We start from the raw sequence: 19295 nt of genomic DNA, 5'->3' as shown, positions 1-19295 counted from the left end.
GTACATGTTGTACTAACATGCTCTTTATAAACAGGACCTTTATTTGAAAAACAGTGGAAGAGCCAGAAATGGTCCTGAAAGACCTACGACTTTGGGGAGAGAAAGGCAAAATCATTTTTCGAAAGGTTTTCATCTAAAACAGATTAACTGCTTTATTAATGGAATACATTTCAGTTATCTAACAATTTTATTTTTTTAATGTTTATTTATTTATTTCTGAGAGAGGGAGAGGGAGAGAGAGAGCGAGCTCATGTGGGAGGGGGCAGAGAGAGAGAGGGCAAAAGACAATCCCAAGCAGGCTCCGCACTGCCGTGGGGCTCTATCCCAAGAAGCTGCGAGATCGTGACTTGAGCCACAACCAAGAGTAGGACGCTTAACTGACTGAGCCATCCAGGCGCCCCTAGAAAATTTATTTTTTTTGACATGAATCAACAAAACACCATGAGTTCTTCTTCTTTGATATTTCCCCCCAAGTAATATGAAATGGCTTTAAAGCATCAAGAAGGACTAGTCATGGATGACTCTAGCTCAAGGAATAACAGGGCACAGACAGGACCAGAAAATAATTCAGGAAGCATGAACTAAGAAGAGTCATTGTATGTTATACCTCCCCTACCCTCCCCCCACCCAAGTAGTTTTCTAAGATTTAGTGATGAGTTAGTAATTTTCGATCTCGGTTGTTGGTGGTCCTATTACATGCTTTTTTAAAGATATCACCATCTGTATGCATGTCTTTCATTGCACAGTTAGCACACTGGACTTTTCACCTTGTTAGAATTTCCAACCTAAGCAAAAGAACGATAGAGCTTGCAAATTCAACTCCGGGAGCTAATGGAGACCATTAAAATCTACTTCTATAACCTAAAATTTTTGCAGTCCGGTTCTTACTCTCATTATGAGGACTTTTTTTTTCTTTTAAAGATCAATAGCGTTCCACTTCTTAATCATTTTGAGATCAATATTAAATAACCAAAGCCGCTCTTAAAAAGGCGATTTAGCAATAAATTTTCACCTAAACTAGAATTGCAGTAAATTGATTATATTCAAGTCTCAGCAGTCTTCCTCACTGTGTTTTATGACATTAAACCACTGCTATTATATTTAACACTACATAGGGTGACAGGGCAAGGTAACGGATGTCTCCTACAGCTTTTATGAAAGCTGAAAGGGGAGGTTTTTGTAGTAAATACACACTGGTGAAACTTACTGCTGTAAATTGCAAAAGGGCTAAATTATTTGGGGGAAGATTAACCCTGTCAATAATTCATTCTGCCACCATAGGCAGCAGTAAAAGCTTCTGTGGAGCCAGTTAATAGCATTGACAGTCATTGTGCTGTTGAGAGTAACAAACCAGAAACACGCAGTGCTGTATTCTTCCGCTGTGACACAAAGTGGGAAATAAAACTATATAGGAAAAGGGTACGGTAACCACTTCAAGAAGGCTATGAATGTAGCAGTAATTCTGTATTTTGTTGGTTTGCTTAGTGTTTGGTGTCTAGAAGTTCAGAAGCCCAATCAAATGTATATATTCTCTTTCATGGCACTTATCGCGATTACAGTTACAAAGTAGATTATCTGATTGGTAGCTTATTGTCCATCTTCCCTAAGAGAATCTACGTTCCATGAGAGTATGAGAGCGTGGTCCATGTGTGCTGTGCGTATCAGTGTATCATCAGTGCCTGGCGTTGTGTCTGATGCTTAGGCAACCTTCTATAAGAATTGAATGCATGAGTCATTAATTAGCACAAATATAAAATTAGGACAATTTATGAATAATCTGCCAAAAAAAAGCACATTTAAAACATATGGAATAAGGATCACCAGTAAATCTCATTCTTCAGTTGTGAATTTTTGCAGTTGGTCTCAAGACTTGTTTCAGGGGACACCTGGGTGGCTCAGTCGGTTGAGCGTCTGACTCTTGATTTCAGCCTTGGGTCGTGATCTCACCGTTTGTGAGTTGAAGCCCCACATCAGACTCTGGGCAGACTGTGTGGAGCCAGTTTGGGATTCTCCCTCTCCCTTTCTCTCTCTGCCCCTCCCCTGCTTGTGTGCTCGCTCGCTCTCTCAAAATAAATGAACTTAAAAAAACTACTTTATAAAAAATAGATAAATTAATTAAAAAAAGACTTGCTGTGGCCAAAAGATGGATACTGTCATCACCTCCTGTGCCGAAGCAGGGCCTTGATCCCTCAAACTATACCCTTTGAGCCTTCAAAGTATCCCGAGCAACAGCGTACCCTTCACCCCCATAAGAGAAAAGCATGGGTCCATCGCAAGCACCTGAGGCTCTCTGGAAACGATATTCCTTTTGTCTGGGAGAGGTTGTGAGCGGGGGTATGGAGGAGTTAATTCACTCAGGCACACTCAAGAACCACCACCACTCTCTTAATTTGCCTTATCCCACACCAAAAACAGATCCTGAGCTAAAGGCCTGGTTTGTGTATTTAACTGGGAGGTGATCCAAGGTCACATAAGTGAGAAAGTGGAAAACTTGAGACAAGTCAGGAGAAAGGCCAGTAGAAGGGGTTGTTCAAGAGCAGGTTACCGCAGTGGGCAACTGGGGCTCAATCCTATTTGGAACCCTCTGGGAAACCATACAAAACACACTCTAGAATGTTCCCACAGAGGGAGGCAGAGGCTGGGGCATTTCTGTACTGACTCCTACTACCAGTAGGTTGGTTGAGGGTTGCCCTGAGCATCGTTAATTTCCTGCAACTCCCAGTTGTATCCATATCTACCTGCACAGACTCCCATGGTGCTCTGAGGCACAGAAGCAGGGAGCCTCAGGTGCTTGAGATGGACTTTTGAGTGCTCAGGAGCACTGTGAGGTGTGAGTTGAAGGGATCTATAGGGCAGGGAAACGAAAGCATCTACTCAACCACTTTATCTATATCTTTAAAAAGAATGTTTATTTTTGAGAGAGAGAGAGACAGACAGCACGAGTGGGGGAGGGGCAGAGAGGTGGGAGGGGGTACGGAGGATCCAAAGTGGGCTCTGCACTGACAGCAGTGGTCCCGATGCTGGGCTCGAACTCACGATCCCCGAGATCATGACCTGAGCCGAAGTCCAACGCTCAACTGACTGAGCCACCCAGGTGCCCCACTCTATCTGTATCTTCTATTTCATATTTACCAAGTTCTCTGTACGGTTGTAACTGAATTCTTACACTCTTTCTGCTGTTGGTAGTTCTAACATTCTTCAAACTCCATCCTCTGACTTCAAGTCCCACACATTCTGCCCCATGTTGTTTCACCTCACAAAAGAGAAGTTGGCTGGCTTCTAAATAAACAATAGTCAGTATGTGATGTGCCAAACCCGTAATTGATTTTGATGGTGGCTTCTGCCTCTGTCAACAAAGGCAGAGAACAGTGGCCCACATTTAAGGTTGAGACTAAAAATGAGGCCCATCGGAAGAGTCAACTGCCAAAGGCACAGCTCCAGCTGGAAAGAATTGTGTTCGATAGATCCACCAGAGTGGTTTGTCCAGTGAGGCATACTGAAATCTCCCAACTTTTCTAAAAGGAAAGAAATGCTTTTTGGGGGGAAAGTCTTTTGAGGAGAAATACTGTGTCATTCAGCTAACCCATTCAATGAGACCAACGAAATCCTAGCAGCTGGCCATGTTCCCTGGAAGCAAACGTACATTTACTATCTTTCTTCCTTCAGTCATCTGGAAACCTCCACAAGATAGGGGTTAGGACGCTGTACCATGCTTCGTTGTGTCTACATTTTATCTCTAGGCAGCTGACTTTATTTTTGGTTTGGGTCAGGCTAATAAAGTAGTCTATTTTAGTCTGTGGGCTGTAAGTGCTGATATTTGCTTAAGACAAATAGAGTAATAATATATCATTGATTTTGGAAAGTTTGCAGGGATCTATATGCCACATAGGTAAAGTTTGCACAAAGATTTTGACATGGTATTTTATAGGTGGCCCCTTCTCCTGAAAGCAGATTTCAGCACTGAAGAAAACTTCGGTTTCTTGTACAGTATAATGTGGCCACTGGACAGTTTCTTCTAAGGTCCTTTCAAGATTAAGTGTTTGCAGTTTTGTCAATACTGGGAGACTCTAGGAAAATCCTTTCAGCTGCATCAGCCATATCTTTGACTTCTTTGGGTTACACTTGGGTATTCTAATCTTCCATGCAGGGATCTTGGCAGAATTGACTTATCCTTCGTAAGATGGTATACTAAGCTTGAACACACTGGAATCTTGAGCATTCTGGGGCTCATTAATCCTTTCTACGTTAGCCGTGCCCCTTGCTTCCCCTTCCTCTTCTTATTAGGAAATTAATCAGGCAAAGCAGCAAAGTAAACAGCAAGAAAGAAAATGTCATCCCACTTCATGTAGGATTTCCTCCCCTTATGAGAACACTGATGTCTTATCCATAGAGTGATTTAGCATTTCAATTCTTCCCTTCTAGAAAGGGGACAGATAGATGCTCAAGGAGGCTTGACAGTTGCCATTTCTTTTTCTATCGGAAAAAAAAAATCTAGTAATTAACACACAGGCAGTTACAGTAGAACCTTGATTTTGTCTATTTTCCTTTGCTTTGTGCTTTATGTGTATAAGTGAGTATTTGAAAACCAACCATTAGCATCTCTTGTTCAGAGCAATGTTGATGAAAATACATAAATTCTCATATGATTGATACAAAATGCCCACCCAATATAAATCGAGAGGAGGGAAAGAATAAGGAGGGGTGGGCGAGGTCTTTTGTCGTTTATCAATGTAGAAGATATTGCACCTCATATTTAAATATAAAAAGTTATGGCTGTCACCGTTTTCACTTCCATCCATTTCAGTGTTATTTATTGTTGACCCTATGGTGTAGCCACTGCCATATTTTCTCATTCATAATGAAATTTCCTTTTGGGGCGCCTGGGTGGCTCAGTCGGTTAAGCGTCCGACTTCGGCTCAGGTCATGATCTCGCATTTCTTGAGTTCGAGCCCCGCATCAGGTTCTGTGCCATGGAGACAAGCTCAGAGCCTGGAGCTTGCTTCCGATTCTGTGTCTCCGTCTCTCTCTGTTTCTCCCCCACTCGCGCTCTGTCTCTCTCTGTCTAAAAAATAAACAAAAAAAATTTTTTTTTAAGAATAAATTTTCTTTTTGTTTTGGCTTCCTTCTAACTTTTCAAACTTTTTGAAGTACATTATATACACAAGAAGTACATAAATTGTAATGTACATCCGAATATTTGTGCAAACTAAACACACCCGCATAAAAGTGCCTAGATGAAGACATAGAATATTACCAGAATTCCAAAAGCCTCCAAGGGACTGCAAGTATTGCCATCAGTCACTACCCTCCCCACGAGGGTACCCACTATCCTAACTTCTAACCACATTGATTAGTTTTGTCTCTTTTTGATTTTTGTATAAATGGAATAATACACTGTGTACCCTTTTTGTGTCTGGCTTTTGTCGCTCAACATTTTGTGAGAATCATCCCTATTTTTGTGCCTCGTTGTAAATTATTCCTTCTCATTGCTACATGGTATTCTGTCATTTGAACATACCACAGTTTAGTTTTCTATTTTACGGTTGAAGGACATTTGGGTAGTTTCCTCTTTGGAGAGATTACAAACAGCACTATAATATTCGCACATATGTCTTCTAATAAAAATGTATATGCATTTCTTTTCTGCATATACCTCTGAGTGGAGTTGCTGGGTCATAGAGCATGCCAATGTTGCTCTTTTTTTTTTCTTAATTTTTTTTAACGTTTATTTATTTTTGAGACAGAGAGAGACAGAGCATGAACGGGGGAGGGGCAGAGAGAGAGGGAGACACAGAACCGGAAGCAGGCTCCAGGCCCCGAGCTGTCAGCCCAGAGCCCGACGCGGGGCTCGAACTCACTGGACCGTGAGATCGTGACCTGAGCTGAAGTCGGACCCTTAACCGACTGAGCCACCCACGTGCCCTACCAATGTTGCTCTTTAAGAGACACCTGCCAGACAGTTTTCCAAAGCAGTTGTAATAATTTACAGTCCTGCCAACATTTTGGCGGGGGTGGAGGGGAGGGCCTGCAGTCTTTTGCTATCGATCACTAATCAAAAGCATGAACGAAGTTGCCAAATCATTGTTCTGAGTGAGGTGTTTGGGGGTGGGAGAGAGGAGAGGAAGGAGTAAAAGGCGAAGGCCTTTGCTATCTTCACTGCAAAAGATGTAGTCTTAAGAACTGAAGGAACAGGTGCCTGAAATCCATTTATATGAGAAAATTTGGAGACTCCTGGGAGAGAATTTTTTTCCAAAGAGCAGAGTCAGATCTCTGACAAGCTTTGTCTGTGCAGGGATTTTGAGGACAGCATGGCATTTTTTAAAAAGCAAGTTTGTATCCTGACCCAGCCATGGCGTGTGTCCTGGGGAATGTGGAAAAGCGAATAAGCATTATCTCTGAATTTTTTATGTCATTGGGGTATATTCAGATGGCTTTGGTAGCTACACAGAAAGGTTAGGATTCCAAAGAGAGACCAAGATGTTTTCTTTCCTTTGGCATGGAGCACTTTGGGTCTTTGGTGCACTTAGTCTCAGGACCTTCTTTATATTTATGACACCAGGTATCACTTCATCCCTTGGCCCACCGGGTCATGGCAGGACATGTCAGTCCTGGACAGAAATAGCCACCTCTGGGTACCAGGACAGCTACAAGTGATGCTCCCCAATCCAGCAGGTAGTGAAAAGGGAGCCAGAGCACAAGGAGAAAAAAAATATTAGACATCTCACTATGGAATAGCTTAATTTCTAAGTTAGTTTCTATGTTGGTTTGCTAGATAACATTTAAAAGTAGGAAATCCAACCATCCACCTCAGGTTTCATCTTTTTTGCTCATTAGATCATTTATTCATTCATTCATTCATTCATTCAACAAAGTGCCCTTTTAATACTATGTACCAAGCATGTGTGAGGCACTGAGAATAAAATATTAATCCAACAGATATGATTCCTGTATCCACTGAACTTATAGTTTATCAGGCATCTGTGCATTAATGATCTGCCTACACTGAGCACTCGAACGGAAAATAATGTTCTAGATTGGACCTTTGTTTGGTAAATGTGGAATCGGAGCCAGAAAATGAATGTGTTAAAGGAAAACAGAGACAGCTGTGAGTTAGCTCCCTTTGTAATAAAGAAAATTATTTGTAAGGATGTGGTCCATTCAGGGTCCTGAAATGAGCACATATTATTTCGCTTCCCCTGATTATGTCCTTGTGTAAAATGGCATCAGTAACTTATGCAGTTTACCTTACGTGGTTACTTTGAGCATCAGCAGATGTAATTAACTCAAAGCACCTTAACAGTACAGTTCGGTTCAATGTAGGATATCATTGCCGTCATTGTCATCAGTGTAAGATAACAAATATTACCCAACAAAACGATAAATGTAACACCCTCAACACACACAACCTGTTCACCAATATGGTAAACAGAAGCTTACTTTTTTTTAAGTTTGTTGATTTATTTTGAGAGAGAGAGACAGAGAGCAAGCAGGGGAGGAGCAGAGAGAAGGAGAGACAGTCCCAAGCAGGCTCCGCGCTGTCCGCGCAGAGCCCGATGCGGGGCTTGAACTCATACTGTGAGATCATGACCTGAGCTTAGGTGAAGAGTTGGACAGTTAACTGACTGCGCCGCCAGTTGCCTCCAGCTGCTTACTTTTTAAGTTGTTTCGTTTTTATACACTCTAGACTATTAAACCTCCTGAGAATCACACAAGGTGGATAGTTGACAAAAGTTTGAGTCTCCGGGATCTCCTTCTTCCATTTCGTTTTATAGATGTGTCAAATTAAGTCTAGATGGGTTCAGTCGTCCACTAGGCGTCCACAGTACAACATATAAGAGAGCTGAAATTGATTAGAAGTGTCAAGCATGAATTTTTTTAACTATTGTTATTCAAGTATAATTAACATACATTATTATATTAATTTCAGGCACACAATATAATGATTCAACAACTCTACATGTTTCTCACTGCTCATCAAGATAAGTGTACTCTTAATAGCCTTTCTCTATCTTACCCCTCCCCCAACCCACCTCCCTTCTGGCAACACCAGTTTGTTCCCTGTATTTAAGACTCCAGATTTTTGGTCTCCTTTTTCTTTGTTCATTTGTTTTGTTTCTTAAATTTCACATATGAGTGAAATATGGTATTTGTCTTTCTCTGAGTGACTTATGTCACTTAGCCTTATACTCTCTAGATAGATCTGTGCTGTTGCAATGGCAAGATTTCATTTTTTTATGGCTGAGTAATATTCCATTGTATATATACACCACATCTTCTTTTTCCACTCATCTATCGATGGACACGGGGGTTGCTTCCATATCTTGCCTGTTTAAACAGTGATGCAATACACATAGGGATGCATATGTCTTTTCAAGTTTGTGGTTCTGTATTCTTTGGTAAATACCCTGTAGTGGAATTACTGCGTCGTACGGTAATTCTTTTAAAAGTGTTTTGAGGAACCTCCATACTATTTTCCGCAGTAGCTGCACCAATGTGCATTTCCACCAACAGTGCACAAGGGTTTCTTTTTCTCCACGTCCTCGCCAACACTTGTTTCTTGTGGTTCTGATTTTAGCCATTCTGACATGTGTCAAGTGATATCTCATTGTGGTTTTAATTTGCATTTTCCTCACGATTACTTTGTTCAAATAAAGCTAGCAGCTTCAAGATGGCAGCAAAACTCATGGCTATGCTTATGGTTACGTACAGATAATGAAAAAGTAAATAGCTTGAAAGAATTCTGAAGATGTGTTAAATATATAGTAATTTAGTAACCAGTAATATATGTTAAAGATAGAATAAATGCAGTGTATGATGGAAAACATTAAGAGTCTACTGAGAGATGGGGTGCCTGGTGGCTCGGTCGGTTGAGCGTCCACCTCTTGATTTTGGCTCAGCTCCTGATCCCAGGGTTGTGGGACTGAGCCCCATGTCAGGCTCTGCACTGACCATGGAGCCTGCTTAAGATTCTCTCACTCTCTCTTCTCCCCTTCTCCCCCGCTGGTGTGCTCTCTCTCTTAAAAAATAAAAGTCTACTGTGAGATAGAAAGGGATGGAAAGACCAAGTCATAATCATTACAAATAGCTGACAGCTATGTCATTTTCCTCAGTCAACCATCCATTAGTGAGTATAGTTCCATTCTGGCCCTGTCAGAAAATGGAGATAATCCAGCAAATGCAGGTAAAACTCATGACTCTTCAGCAGACTTACTGGATAAATACAGCTGCGGCCAGGCAGACTTTACCCCATGTCTCTCTGACAGAATAAGTATATGCCTTTAACCTGGGCTGTCCCCTTCTGTCTATGGTCTTCCTTGCTTGGACTTCGACTCTGGGCTCATAACCACACTATCGGTGGGGAACACAGGTACAGTAGAGAGAGACAGAGACAGAGCACAGGACCATTGCCTACCCCAAGATTCAGGCAGTGTGATCCTTCTGCCACAGATCCCCTGTTCTAAGTATGTGACCCTACCCCACCTCTTTCCCCTTGCTTCTCATTGTGCTCTTTCAGATTTTGGTCCATGAGCCCTTCTGTTCTGTGGCCTCTGGGAGAGCCTACATGGAGGATGCTATTGAATCAAGGTCATATCCCACAAGACAGTATCCAAATGACCTCCTTTTAAATTACATGGACCAAATGGTACCAATGTCACAAAGTGAGCAATTCAGTCAAACTGCCATCAGGTGAACAAAGCCCCTGACCTGAAATCCAGGACCATAACAGGATATAAAAACCTTGAACTCAAGTGTCAGGAAACTTCTTGCCTCATTAATTCAACCAGAACTTCTCTCAAAAATGCTCACTTGTTTCCAGATTGTAAAACCACCCATGGCATGCTCAGATGTTTTGGTAAACAGAAGAATAACATTTTTATGTTTACAGCACATTAACTTTTGCAAAGAATTTTAGGCTATCTGTCATGTTTCACCTTCCATTTTTGTGAGGTTGAAGGTAATGGAAATGGAAGCCAACAGAATGTTTTTCCTCTTGAGTAAGAAGGTAACAAAAGTTGATGAAGAAAGAATACAATCCCAGAGCTACACGTTATGTTCTTTTGAGCTTGCTCAACAACGTGGAAGCTTATGGGTTCGTTGTCAGAGAGAGTCAAAATGCAGCCTGAGAGTCTCCATTTTTTCTTGTTTATCTGATCCTGATTTTCTCAGTAGGATTTAATAGCTGATGAAATTCTGGATGTTTTTTTAAAAAGTCGTTTATTATAAAAACTTTCCAACTTCGAGAAAATGGTATAATGAACACATATATCCAAAATCTAGTTAATAATGAATACTTTGCCATATTTCTTCACCTCCTTTTGACTGAAACATTTAAAAACAAATTAGAGACTTCATGATATTTCATTCCAAAAGGCTTGTTTACATCTCTAAAGATGACATACTCCTCCATAACCACAATATCATTATCACACTTAACCAAATTAACTATTATTTCCTAATATCAACTAATACCTGGTCTCTGGTCACATTTTTTTTCCAGTTGTCCCCAAAATGTCTCCTACAGCTGGTTTGTTTCAACAAGGATTACACATTCTATTTATTTGTGAGATCGCTGAAGTCTTTTAATCTACAACAGCTGTCACACTCTTTTTTTTCCATGACAATGTAAAAAAAAAAATACCAAGCCACTTATCGTTAGAATGTCCCACCTTCTGGAAGTATCTGTTTTGTCATGGTGATTTGATTAATTTGTTTTCCTATCCTCTATATTTCATGCAAACTGGAAATAAGATCTATAGGTCTGATTATTTTCAAGTTGAATATTTTGTTGCAAGAATTCACCATATGTGTGCTATAAACTTTTTATTGTATAACATCAGGAGGTGCATAGGTCTGCTTCTAACCTTTATGTTTCCTGTTTTCCCAAAGTCAATTGTTGGTTGTTGAGATATTCATTTCATGTGCTTTGGTCCCAGGCTGAAGAAAATGGCCATCGGTGAAATAGATCATTGTTTTGATTGGGCTCAAATTGTTCTTGTCATTAACTGAACTAACCAGTTAGTGGATATTAACCATATCATATAACCATAGTGCTACATATTGGCCTCCGTTTTGGAACAAATGTTTTCACATGGTCTTATACAAGGAAGCATTTCATACACCACCTTTCACATGGTCTTATACAAGGAAGCATTTCTCAATTCAAATAAAATGTAATTGTTGGGGGAATAATTAAAGGTGAAGCTTTCATAGAAGGAAATTCCTTCTATAACTCGATCAGCATATTCATTAAAGGACATGGCTTCCCCCTGCCCCCACCAGCTGCCTCAGTCTGCTTTTATATACTGACCTTATATAAAGCAGGGGGTTTTGTTTTTTTGAGGTTTAGGTCTCATGAGAAATATTCCTTAAATTGCCTGCCCTTGACTGCTAAAGTTACTTAATAGATTCACTGGGAAGAGTTTTCCATTTATTACTTTTGGCATTTTATTGAAAAATGTCTTTTACCAACAAATGTGTTTGCTATGCCAGCAAGCCAAAAGTCAGAAGAAATATTGTTCTTCCCTCTGCTCATACTCCCCAGTTTATTCTGGCCCTCTAAATTAGTTTCTGGTGTCCCTGGATTACACACAAACTCTGGAGTTGGATTTCAGTTGGAGGTCAGATTTTTTTTTTTAATTTTATTTAGAGAAAGAGAGAGAGTGTGTGCAAGCAGAGGAGGTGGAGAGAGAGAGAGAGAGAGAGAGAGAGAGAGAGAGAGAATCCCAGGTAGGTTTGCACTGACGAACCATGAGATTGTGACCTGAGCTGAAATCAAGAGTTGGATGCTCAACCGACTGAGCCACCCACGCATCCCTGGGAGTCAGAATTTTAAACATATATAATTTTGGGATGGTGAGGCATCATTGGAAAGTTCTGGAGCACGTACCAGCGTCTCTAGAAGCCACACCTCCACTCCCACGCCCCTCTCCCTCCCCCACTTATTTGATCCACCTAGAGTGAACCAGCTTGCTAGAACCCCAGGTAAAGCCAAAGCCCTGCAGGAAGGAGAAACCTGAAGCAGAAACTTCTGGTTTCAGAAAGGAGAGAACTGCAGATTCACCAAGGGGGCCTAAGAGACAGAACCAATTCAGTTTTTCAGGGACAAAACAATCTTGTTTCCCAATGACAGGGAAAAGAGTCATTCTCTCAGATTCTCAGTTCCTTGCAGCGGTTCCCCTGAGATGTGGCAGTCTTTTCCCTCCTTAGTATTTCTATATAGTTATAATGTTCCATCCCCTCAGGTTTAACTTTACCAACAGCAAATTGTTTTCTTTTGCTTCCAACCAAAGAGGCTTGCAACGTAGTACAGGTAGATATCACCTCTTGGTTTTCTTTTTATTTATTTATTTATTCATTTATTTATTTTTGTTTGTTTTCATTTTAGAGAGAGTGTGAGTGGGGGACTGGCAGAGGGAGAAAGAGAGAATCTTAAGCAGGCTCGACACTCAGCATAGAGCCCGATGAGGGCTCAATCCCATGACTCTGGGATCATGACTAGAACCGAAACTGGGAGTTCAACACTCAGCAGACTGAGCCACCAAGGTGCCCTTCGCCTCTTGGTTTTCTAATCTAGAATATGACGACAAATGAAAATACCACCTTCTTACTCTTTGCAGACCTCCTTTGATAAGCCTGAAAATTTTTAGCTTTGCATAAGAAGAATTGTATCTTCAGAATCTTTTTTTTAAGTTTATTTGTTTATTTTGAGAGAGAGAGAGAGAGAGAGAGAGAGCACAAGCAGGGGAGTGGCAGAGGCAGGGTAGGGGTGGGTGGGGAGAGAGAGAATCCCAAGTAGGCTCTGTGCTGATAGCTTGGAGCCTGAGGTGGAGCTCGAACCTATGAACCATGAGATCATGACCTGAGCCAAAATCAAGAGTCAGACACTCAGCCAACTGAGCCACCGAGGCACCCCAGAATCTTTTTTTTAATGCCAGAAATTGCTGTACTTCTTTATGGAATTTGGCTTAGCTTTATTTTGTGGTCGACCTTGAGCTGTGAAACTGATCAAGCTTGACTTTTTCATTTTCATGACTAGAAAGCTTAAAAATAAATTTGAAACCCACATAGAGAAGTTGAATCATTATGTTGTACACCTGAAACAAATGTAACATTATGGGTCGACTGTATTCAAATAAAAGGTTGTTTTTTTTAATATGAAATTTATTGTCAAATTGGTTTCCATACAACACCAAGTGCTCATCCCAACAGGTGCCCTCCTCAATGCCCATCAGCCACTTTCCCCTCCCTCCCACCCCCCATCAACCCTCAGTTTGTTCTCAGTTTTTAACAGTCTCTTATGGTTTGGCTCCCTCCCTTTCTAACTTTTTTTTTCTTCCCCTCACCCATGGTCTTCTATTAAGTTTCTCAGGATCCACATAAGAATGAAACCATATGGTATCTGTCTTTCTTTGTATGACTTACTTCACTTAGCATCACACTCTCCAGTTCCATCCACGTTGCTACAAAAGGCCAGATTTCATTCTTTCTCATTGCCACGTAGTATTCCATTGTGTATATAAACCACAATTTCTTTATCCATTCGTCAGTTGATGGACATTTAGGCTCTTTCCATAATTTGGCTATTGTTGAGAGTGCTGCTATAAACATTGGGGTACAAGTGCCCCTATGCATCAGCTCTCCTGTATCCCTTGGGTAAATTTCTAGCAGTGTTATTGCTGGGTCATAGGGTAGGTCTGTTTTTAATTTTCTGAGGAACCTCCACACTGTTTTCCAGAGTGGCTGCACCAATTTGCATTCCCACCAACAGTGCAAGAGGGTTCCCGTTTCTCCACATCCTCTCCAGCATCTATAGTCTCCTGATTTGTTCATTTTGGCCACTCTGACTGGCGTGAGGTGATAGCTGAGTATGGTTTTGATTTGTATTTCCCTGATGAGGAGCAACGTTGAGCATCTTTTCATGTGCCTGTTGGCCATCCGAATGTCTTCTTTAGAGAAGTGTCTATTCATGTTTTCTGCCCATTTCTTCACTGGATTATTTGTTTCTCGGGTGTGGAGTTTGGTGAGCTCTTTATAGATTTTGGATACTAGCCCTTTGTCCGATATGTCATTGTTTTTTAATTGAAAGCCACATAGAGCAGCAGCTTAGGAATTTGTAATATGTAATTTTCCATTAGGCTCGTCCTGGATCCATTTTCCAAAATTATTTTTGCCCTTTTTTCTCCCTTCTCCTTCTCACCTCTGTCCATCTTATGTAATCTTACTTGATTTTATAAACCTTTTAAATAAATATAAATCAATGAATTAATATCGCATCCAATGGGCCTCAAAACTGCTCCATAAATACCTGTTGAATCTTGTTTCACTTAAAGTCACAAATAGTCTTCTGAATGCAGTAAGCAGTGACTACCTAATAGAAGACTTTGGGAGCCTTAAGTAAAAGGTTCTGCTTAAAAGATTTGTGGTCATTATATGTATCTATCTATCTATCTATCTATCTATCTATCTATCTTTGTATCTATCATCTATCATGTAGAGGTAATTTTCAAAATTCTATAATGCTGAATGTATTAATTTTGACACATATGCACATATTAACTAACATTGTATATAAATATAATGCTTTCTTTACAATTTTGTCCTCCCATTTCATGAGACACTTTTATTCAAACCCTTTCTATGCATCTTCGACATCACTAACATTACTCTTCTTATCATTAAATCTTCTTTGAAACTGCACTATGGAGCACTGGTTATTGTATGGAAACCTACTTACCATAAATTATATTATAAAAAAATAAAATAAAAACAGAAAGAAAATACACATACACACACACACACACACAGAAACCACATTATGGAAGTTTTCCAACATATTCAAAAAAGAAGCTTGTAACCTTTCATGTACCTATTGCCTGGCTCCAACAATTATCAATATATGGACAACCTTATTTCATCTATATTTCTATCCGTTTCCCTTCCCTGAAATAAAAGCCCCATAAAATCCAATTTGAATGTGATGAACTTAAAATCCATTTTATCTTTAAAATGTTAGGTCGACCTACATGAGACTGCTGATATTCTATCATTTTGGATTTATAGAAAATGCAGTTTCTTAGGGTTCAAAACCACATGGTTCATATGGTTCCCCTCCTTTGTCCAAAAAGGACAGAAAGAATGTCCAATATAATAGCAGTGAGTGTTTCTGCTACTGGAATTGTGGCCTCTAAATATCATTTCTCAGTCAAAGGAATAAGGGTTCTTTGGGAAAATGTCTAATTTTAGCTCTGGGGCAAAAAAAATGTGAGATTAAGCTTGAAATATCTTGCCATACCATAAAGCGAGGATGTTGACCAAGGCTATTAGGTTAAAGGAGTCACGATTATTTTTGCATATTTTGATGACTCTTGCACGCACATGAAGTCAAGAGCGTTTCTTCTTCACATTCTTAGGACTATGGCAGTTGGGGGATTTGACTTGACCTAGCTAATCAATAATAGCCTTTGTTGGTGATTTTCTCTTTCTCATTTTCTAGGAGAGCTTACCTTTCTCTAGAGGATTGGTGAATGACATTTCATTGATGAACTTTCTTTCAGAACATTGAACACTTCGCTCCAGAGAAGGTCAATGGGTTAGAGAAGGTTGTAATTTACCTTTCTTTTCAAAGTTGGAACATGTCTATATGACTATGGATGTGTTTAACTTTGGAGTTATCCATATAAAGAGACAAAGGTCCTTTAGTTTGGGGAAAAACTAAAATAAAACTGGATGCGGATCATTATCACAAATGACTGCCAAATGCCTCAGGACACCAGGAAGCTATTTGTGATTCTAGTAATTACTGTAAGAGGAATTTAACAGATCCTTCTAAGATACTATCAAATCCTTCAAAGGGAACTGAATAATTGTTTGCCTCTGGTAAGTCTGGCTTCAATTGAAAATACAGATACAAATATTAGAAACGTGTGTGGATGTTGCTACCGTACTGGATTCCTAGCCTTTGTGATCTGACAACCAAGTGAAACAAAAAACATAGGGATTAATCCTGAATTTCTCCTAGGCCACTCCAGTCAGCAGACAGATACAGAAAAAATGGGTAAGGTTATCTGAAGCCCTTATCCATTCTTGCCAGCTGGTGTTTTCTGCACTGGGAGTGGGACACATTCTCTGGACATGAGAATGAATAAGCAGAAGAGGTTTTTGTGATAACAAAATGCTTTCTACTAGGGAACACAGAAAATACCCTGCTGAGGGGTGTGGAGAGAACTAGACTAAACTGGGAATAAACCTCTTTCTTTGGTAGAACTATAAACTGGCAATGTTCCCCCCATCCTAATAAATCTTTGATTACTTTAAACTTTACCCTATATTTTACTCCCCATATAATCAACCTTCTATTAATTCTACCTTATAAGTATTTCTACTGTATCATTTTCCCCATTGCTGATCCTACTCTCCAGAAAATCCTTATCATTCACCAGGCTTTTTCCTATAGCTTCTGGATTCCAGCCTCTTACATTCCTTCCATTTTAACCCCTCTCCACAGTCTTCCCTTTGTCTTCTTGAAAAACAAATCTGCTCATGTCTTTCTCTTACTCCAATGCCAAATTAGTATGGTTCAAATGCTGAAATCTAGGATTAAAATGCCTCCCCACAATTTAAATTCCTAACTTTCCCAGCTCTATTTCCTGCCATACCGTCCCCCTCCCAACCCCACACCCCGTCTTTCATCTCCAACCAGGATTTCCCCGGAAATATTTCTTACCACTGATGACTATTACTGCCTAAATAAGTATAAGAAAACACCAGAGCATTTCACATTTCACTCTAACTGTGCACCCTCAGGGCAAAATTAAAACTTCAGTCTCTTAGAGGGGCGCCTGGGTGGCTCAGTCGGTTGAGCATCCAACTTCAGCTCAGATCATGATCTCACTGTTTGTGAGTGCAAGTCCTGTGTCAGGCTCTGTTCTGTCAGCTCAGAGCCTGGAGCCTGCTTCGGATTCTGTGTCTCCCTCTCTCTATGCCCCTCCCCTGCTTGCTCGCGCTCTCTCTCTCTCTCTCTCTCTCTCAAAAATAAATAAACACTTAAAAAAAAGAAAAATAAAAAGCTTCAACCTCCTGAGCGGAGTTAAGGTCAAAAGAATATCCCAAACCTCGTTCTTTCTGGATCCTTCTAGAAGACTAAGATTTATAAAGAACTTTAATAAAATAAGGACATCAGGTTATTCCAGGTAAATGGCATAAGCATTCAAGGTACACCAGGTTTTTTTTTCCCTTTCACACTCTGAACTTGCTTGCCTCAAAAGAATTGCTCCAGCTGTTCTCTCCCGCCAAGTTTTCCTCCCCACACTTAATAACTTTCTGTCAAAGTCTCATTCTTCAAGACCAAGTTCCAATTCCACCTATTCCAAGATCATCAGCAAAATTAGTATTGTCAGTCTTAACAGTCCCTTGGCATTTCATTGGCACCGATGTGCCACTCTGCTTTGTTTTACATTTCTGCCTTTCGCAATTCGCCTGCCTATTATGTGGAGAATGTTTAGAAAATACTTTTTTTAATGTTTATTTGTGAGAGAGAGAGAAAGACAGAGCGTGTAGAAAACACTTCTTATCTTGTATTCCCCACAGTACCCATCATAGCGTTTTATACTCTGTAGGTAATGATAAATGTGTTAAATTGGGTCGATTGCATTGCATAGAAAAGAGGAGAAAACCAAGGCATATTTTGCTTACCTCCCTAATTTTTCCAGGCCCACTTCCCATGTTGATCCTATGTGAGTGACTCCTGGTAGGAAATTGTATTTTGTCTTTTTCTGTCTTTGTACAGATATCTTATTACTGCCTCAATGTTAATAATTTGTTGGGTGCAGGGCACAGTAGATTAGTCTTTTGGAGTTAGCCACCCTGAATGGTTCCTGTTCTTAAAATTGCTGTGTAGAACCAGAAGTAGTTGGAAAGTAGAAAGTGATTGCTATCCAGGAATTTCTTATTGACATCTAGAAACAGGCTGCCTGATCATTAAGAACAGGAACTTTAGGATTAGGCAGATGATTGAGTTCTGGTTCTGTCCCTTACTACCTAAGTGACCTTGATTAAGTTATTTGACCTCTCTGGAAGATTAGATTCCCTGGAAAGAGATGGAATTTAGGGTATAGGATGTTTATTTAGGAGGAGCTTGAGATCAACATCTGTAGAAGGAACGCAACAGAAGCAGGAATGAGCAAAAAGAGGTCTCCTTGCAATGCAAACCCAACAGCAGGTTCCACCATTCTCTTGAGGGGCTCTAGCAGTAGGATGGTCCCACAGAGTTGACTCAAGTTGGGTCAAATATCAGGCCTTTCCACATAGTCTTCGGAAGTGGGTAAATATTTAATAGCTAGCTCTCTCAGGGGAACAAATGACTGGTCTGTAGTGTTGGCTGATTTACATAATGTAAATGTTCCCATCCATGCCTATTTCAAGCTCTCAACCTGATGTCACTGTACATGGCATGGGGAGTAGATGTATACGATGGTCCCTAACAGTATGTGCAGGCTCTAGCATACACTGACAGGTATGACCTTGGATAAGAGATTTAGTTATGAACTTCAGAAGATGTGGGTAAGGGACTACTTACCACTTCCTGTCTGAGCTTCAGCCTCTCTACATCTCCTCCCCTATAGCAAAGCTCAAGTTGAATTCCTCCACAGGAATTAACATTCCCTACACGGGCCTGGCCAAAAGTGTCTCTCAGGGCCATCTAAAGCACAGGCTAGCTGTTTCCTGCCCCAGAGGTGGGGCTTGGAAGATCCTGGGTCTTCAAACAGTTTTGGCTGTTGTTCCCATAAGGGGACATAGAGCTAAAACGTACTTTACTATCATTCCTGTCTCCCACTGCAGCAAGAGCAAGGCAGACATTGAAATCTCATAGACCGTCCTGCCACACTAGTTTTTAGTAATTTTCAGTTCTCTGTACCATCTTCTGAAATCTGCTTATTTTCTGCCTCTGACTGTAACAGTGAATCCCAACATCTTTAGCTGAGTTACTACATGTAGTAAAAAAGAAAGAAAAAGTGGACCTCAGATCCTACACCTTCTTCTCCAGAACTCTAATTACATTCTTTGTTTCTCTCTCTTTTTAAAAAAATTTTTTAATGTTTATTTATTTTTGAGAGAGAGGCAGAGCACAAGGAGGGGAGGGGCAGAGAGAGAGGGAGACACAGAATCCAAAGCAGGCTCCAGGGTCTGAGATGTCAGCACAGAGCCCGATGCGGGGCTCGAACTCACGAACAGTGAGATCATGACTTGAGCTGAAGTCAGATGCTTAACCGGCTGAACCTCCAGGCGCCCCCCCCCCC

Source organism: Lynx rufus, unplaced genomic scaffold (assembly GCF_022079265.1).
Source record: "Lynx rufus isolate CCGP_SWC_20201006 ecotype Redwood Valley unplaced genomic scaffold, mLynRuf1.p SCAF_14, whole genome shotgun sequence".
In the NCBI taxonomy this organism is placed as follows: domain Eukaryota; kingdom Metazoa; phylum Chordata; class Mammalia; order Carnivora; family Felidae; genus Lynx; species Lynx rufus.
This window is presented reverse-complemented; position numbering follows the sequence as displayed.